Here is a 6051-nt window from a genome sequence, read left to right on the forward strand (position 1 = left end):
TGAAGCAGTTCCATTGGGATGTTTTTGATCTCACACACACACCCCATAGCCTAGATTTGCCACCGAGAAACTACTACTAAGGAATTTCAAACCTTGTAAGACGTTATGACAAGTGTCTTAATTTGAATGGCGATTATGTTGAAAAGTAATGTTGTAGTTTTCTAATGTGTATAATAAAAAGTTCTGTATATACGACTGTCATTGATAACCAAACGGAGGTTTACTTCCCCTTGTAGGTAGGTAGGTAGGTAGGTAGATAGATAGATAGATAGATAGATAGATAGATAGATAGATAGATAGATAGATAGATAGATAGATAGATAGATGATAGATAGATAGAGTTGTGATTCAGCATCAGCCTGTGCTTCTGACAGCTGAGTCGGATGATTCTGAAGAGGAAGAGGAGGAGGAGGGGTTTCGAGAGCCTTTGGTGTCAGAGGAAGGGTCTGATGCACTGCAGAACTCTCAGCCTGGCTCCTCCTGTCTGAGGTATTAGAAGAAGACGATCCACAGCTGGCTCTGTTCAGGGACAGAGGGGCACTTTCCTGACAGTGCCAAGAGGCTGAGCCGAGTGGCACGAATCTGAAGAGAAGCGCAACGCTGCCTAGCCTGCCCAAGGTAGCCTGCCCAAGGTAGGCAGGGTCATATGGTGGCCATTTCCAGGCGATGGTGCATTTCTTCATTCCTCACAAAGGGTGATACCTCCCCAGCGTGCGCCCAGGGGGCAGTGCCGACGCGACATGGGCCGTTCCCTCACTGTTTCCAGATGGCCTTGTGGAGCTAAGACTGAATGTATTTCAGCATAGATGACCACCGCGAAATTGTACATTGGCTTCCAGCTGGCCTGGGCCAGGGCCAAGGCAGCGGGGGCCGTTCCCTCACTGTTTACAGGATGGCTTCACGGGCCACATGAAACCACTTCACGGGCTGGATCCAGCCTCCGGGCCTTGTGTTTGACATGTCTGCGCTATCCTTTTCTTTTCACCTTTTGGCCTAACAGAGTAGTCCTGTGATTTAAAGTGCAGTTCTTAAAGCCTTGTCTTGAATTGTTAAGAAATAAAGAGTACTGGGTGTCACAAACAGATGCATCATTTGTTGTCAAGAAAGGCAGATTTTCCAACCTTGGCATTAAATCTTTTTAACTGTGTTAAATTTCAGACAAGATACTTTCATCAGATAAGCGACAAGTTTTTTTTTAAATATTCTTGGTAGCCCCATGTGTAAATAATTAAATGATGGCTAACAGTGCCAAAAGAGGAGTGGGAACGAGAGAGAAATGAAAGAAAAATACTACTATGTCAGCAAACATGAGTTTTGTGTGTTTAGGTTTTGTTTGTTTAATACTTCCAGAGATGTGGGTTAGTAATTGAAATTCTTTCCCTTAAATCAGAAATGGTATTAAATTATCAAACACTATTAAGAATAATAGATTTCAGGGGAGACTGGATTTTCTGAAATGTGTTATAGTTGTCTGAGATTGTCAGGCAAATTCTAGTCCAATATTACTCTGTGTATATAGTACACTAAAAATCCACTATTCTGAGTATAAAGCACTGAAAACATGTCAATCATCGGTATACAGCATTACATAAGTGGATAGATTTTAGCAGAAACACAAACATTGGAGAAAATAACAGAAAGAAAAACATGTGTTATATATGATCCATCTATGAAGCCAAACAATAGCCTAAGGTTTGTATATACAAGAGTTTGCTACTCTTACTTCCTTCTCTAATTCTTTTGACTGAGCTAGAAAGACAAGTTTCAAAGAGTGTCAGCACTTTACCCATATGATAAAAATCAAGATGTGTACTAAAAAAAATACACGCTTTTCTAGCATGCCAACTTAATGCTGTTGGATGTTGGTGTGAAATTGGCAGGAGAAAGAACACTTGCAGAAGGCTTTCCTTAGTTTGATTGCAAAATAAGTTTAATGTCCAGTGAGGTCTGCCTCAGGTTTTTTTTTTTTTTTTTGAGCAGCTCCATTTTCATTTTAACCGAAAATGTGGAAATTGACATAATTATGATGGCACCCATAGCAATCAGATTTGGCTTGGCAAAGTCTTCTGATGACACTGACTTTTTAAAAATGAAAAATAACAAGACATATATTTCTGAATCTTGTAGAGAGGGGTAACCGAACAGCTGAACGGAATTCAGTTAGGGCCAGTAGTGTAAATGAATCCCTTTCCAAGTGTGTCTTACAGAGCAGTAAGACCGAAGCAAGCGACTCAATAATCTCCATATATTGTGGACTTCAACCCCCATTGGTTCTCCACTAGCATGGTCAGTGGGCTGTTTCATCTGTAGTTCACCCTGGTCTGCGTTGTATTGCATATCCCTAACCCCTATGTTAAGGGACGCGGTGGCTCAGTGGGTTAGGACGCTGAGCTTGTCGATCAGATGGTCGGCAGTTTGGCAGGTTGAATCCTGAGTGCCGCGTAACAGAGTAAGCGCCTGTTACTCGTCCCAGCTTCTGCCAACCTAGCAGTTCGAAAGCACGTAAAAATGCAAGTAGAAAAATAGGGACCACTACGGTGGGAAGGTAACAGCATTCCGTGCGCCTCTGACGTCTAGTCATGCCGGCCACATGACCACGGAGATGTCCTCGGACAAGCGCTGGCTCTTCGGCTTTGAAACGGAGATGAGCACCGGCCCCTAGAGTTGGAAATGACTAGCACGCATGTGCGGGGGAACCTTTACCTTTACCTTAACCCCTATATTATCCCTACACAACATATATGCATAGACTTTGGGTTCCCCCCCCTTCCATTCAATTACTGCAGTTGTCTTGGAACCATATAATTTTCTTAGTAGGGTTTTTCAAATGTGGTTTGCCACTGCCTCCTTCCTAGGGCTGAGTATGTGTGAGCGGCCCAAGGTCACCCAGCTGGCTTTGTGCCCAACACGAGACTAGAACTCAAATCTAGCCTGATGCCTTAACCACCACACCAAACTGGCCCTTTTATTACGTGGTAACCAGAACTCAAATTAGACTCATGGGATTTTTAAAAATCTTTTTAACCATTGAGTTCACAGAATTGTATGCATTGCACATGTATCCCAGTGCAATGCATACATCTGCCCAAATGTGTTTCCTCTTTCAATAGAATTTTATTTTCAAATCTGTGTTTATAGAATTTTAGTTTTATTCCAATAACGTTCTAAAAATTTGAAATTAGCATTGAATTTTGGTGAACACTATGAGGCTCTGATAATTTTAAATAAAATATTTGACGTTTTTCCATCTTTCCTTTTTAAACTAAGTTACCTAGTTCTCTTTCAATCCCAGCTTATCTTCACAACAATCTCGTGAGGTAGGTAAGGCAGAAGGATGGTAATTAATTGTGATGAATGAGCCAGGATTTAAACCTCTCTTAGCCTCAGTCTAATCCATAAACACAAATAATTTTCAGGGCTGTAAATCTGGGTAAATATCACTTACCGGTAACTTTATCTCTCCAATAAATTTTCCTATCTCAGCTCAGTTTTTTTCCACTGCCAATTTTTGGCTTTGGTGGGCAGTTTGTTGAGATGTCAGATAAATATTAATTAATAGTTTAGTTGGACCAGAACCATTTTTGCAGTGTGCTTCCCTAATGAATTCTTTGTGAAAATTAAAGGATTTTCTTGAAAGCAGTTCTGTGGAATATCTATCTGTGAAAGGCTAAATATCCATGGGAATGACCTGACCCCTAGTTTTGACTCATGTGTCCTAGCTTTCTGCCTAGTGACTCAGATGAAGGTTACAATATCAGGACTTTTTGTAGAACTGTATATTGTTTAGTAAATAAGGAAGATCATCCACTGATTGTTATGACTAAACCTTTTTCAGTTCCTAGGAGCGTTCACTTATGAGGCAAATTTACTGCTACTTAATGTAGTTGCAGTTTAAAAAATTGCTCTCCCATACAACCTTTTTCTGCTCAATGCCCTCCAGATCAGCTGGACCAATATTTTCATCATCCCAAATCAGTATGGCAATTGGATATAGCAGGGGTGTCAAACTGCTGGCCCCACAGGCCGGATGCATCATAGCGAAACCGCGCCAACCCCATTGCTGGCAATGGAAAAAAAGTTGTGATACCTTATGACATGTCACGTAATGTTGCGAGTTTAACACCCCTGGGACATAGTATTTTTAAGTTTTTCACGTGACCGAGGGACCATGACACACTATGACAGCTGCAATTTTGTAGACTGATCGTTAAGTTCCCCTCTTTTAGCACCAACATAATCTGGAAAAGTTACTGAATGTATTGTCATAATTTGAGGACTATCTGTAGTTCTATCAGGAAATATTTCAACCTTGGATCCCCTTCTCCAAATCTTCTACCCATTGATTCTTGCCCTACTCTTGGGTGTTACAGACAATAAATTCACAATCTCTTCCCTATGACAACCCTTTAAGTCAGGGGTCTTCAAACTTGGCCCTTTATAATTTGTGGACTTCAACTCCCAGAATTCCTCAGCCAGGCATACTGGCTGAGAATTCTGGGAGTTGAAGTCCATAAGTCATAAAAGGACCAAGTTTGACGACCCCTGCTTTAAGTACTGGGAGATGGGTATAATTTCCCTTGGCCTTATGATTAGGGTTAGGGTTAGGCTAAAACTATCCAATTCTTTTAACTGTTCTTTATAAAAGTTTGTCTCCAGATCCACCACCATCATTGTTGGTCTTCCCTGCATTATTTCCAGTTCCTCGGCTTCCTTCTTGTATTTTGGTAATCAAAACCGGATACAGTAATCCAAGTGCAATCTGATCATTGGAGCATAAAAGCAGAATTACCATTTTCTGTGATCTTGATAGTACACCTCTGCTAATACAGCCTAAGTTTATGTTGGCCCTTTGGGCAGTTGTGATACACTGCTGGCTCACCTGTGATCTACCAGGACACCCAGATTCTTTCAACAAGTACTATTGAGAACCAGGTGTCACGTAACCAGATGCAACTTTACATCTGATTTTTCCTATCTAAACAGAGAGCCCTGCTTTTTTTTGCCCACAGAATGCAATATTCAAATCTTCCAAGTTCATTTTGAACCTTGGTCTTATCTTCTGAAGTTTTAGCCTTCTTTCCGTTTTGGGCCATCTGCAAATTCACTCCTAGCCAAACACATCCTTCTTTTCATTCCTAGCCTATAACTGAAGGCAGCTGATCTTATTTTTTTCTGTTCCATGTAGAAGACGTGACACCTATCTTTTTCTAACACAAAACTTTATGTATGGTCTACCGTATTTTCCGGCGTATAAGACGACCCCCCAACTTTTGAGAAGATTTTCAAGATTTTTTGTCTTATACGCCGGAAAATACTTACATGCCAGTTGCCAAGTGTCTGACCATCTGATGCAGATGGTGCAAAGCCCTGCCGGTTCCCGCCCGACAGCCCCGCCGGTGTCGGGGAAGGGCGTGAGGTGCCTGCCACAGCTCCGCGAGGACTCCTTAGCAGCTGGGGAGCGCGCGCGTGCGCAGGACTGCCCTGCCGGCTCCTGCCTGATGCCGGACGGCTCCGCCGGTGCTGCCTCGAGAGGGAAGGGCGTGACGCGCCTGCCACGGCTCCCCAAGGACTCCTTAGCAGCCGGGGAGCGCGCGCGTGTGCAGGACTGCCCTGCCGGCTCCCGCCCGATGCCAGCCTGCCCTGCTTCCTCCACAGTGAGAGGGGAGGGCGTGCCTTCCTGGGCTTGCTAACTTGCAGCCACGCCGGAGCCGAAAGGGGCTTTTCCTTCCACCCACCCTTTGGAATAAACACAAGAGCTGCGTTTACACGACGCGCTCTTCCAGGCCAGACTCTGCAAACGGCATGCCAAAAGCCGCAACCACTGCGGGAACTCCGAGTCCCCACCTTTCAGCAGCCTGCACGGCCGAGCGCAATCTGCTTATGCTCAGATGCTGCTTGGGCGAGGGGGAGGGGCTTCCTGCCGCTCCCGGGGTCTGGCGTTTGCAAGGGGGAGGGGAAGGGGCTTAGGGGCTCTTGGGGGTGGGAAAGGAGAGTCACATTGGAGGGGGGACTGGACTAAGGAGGCTTGAAGTTGCTTTGCAAGAACGGGGG

The sequence above is a fragment of the Vipera ursinii genome (genome assembly GCF_947247035.1).
Source record: "Vipera ursinii genome assembly, chromosome: 3".
NCBI lineage: Eukaryota > Metazoa > Chordata > Lepidosauria > Squamata > Viperidae > Vipera > Vipera ursinii.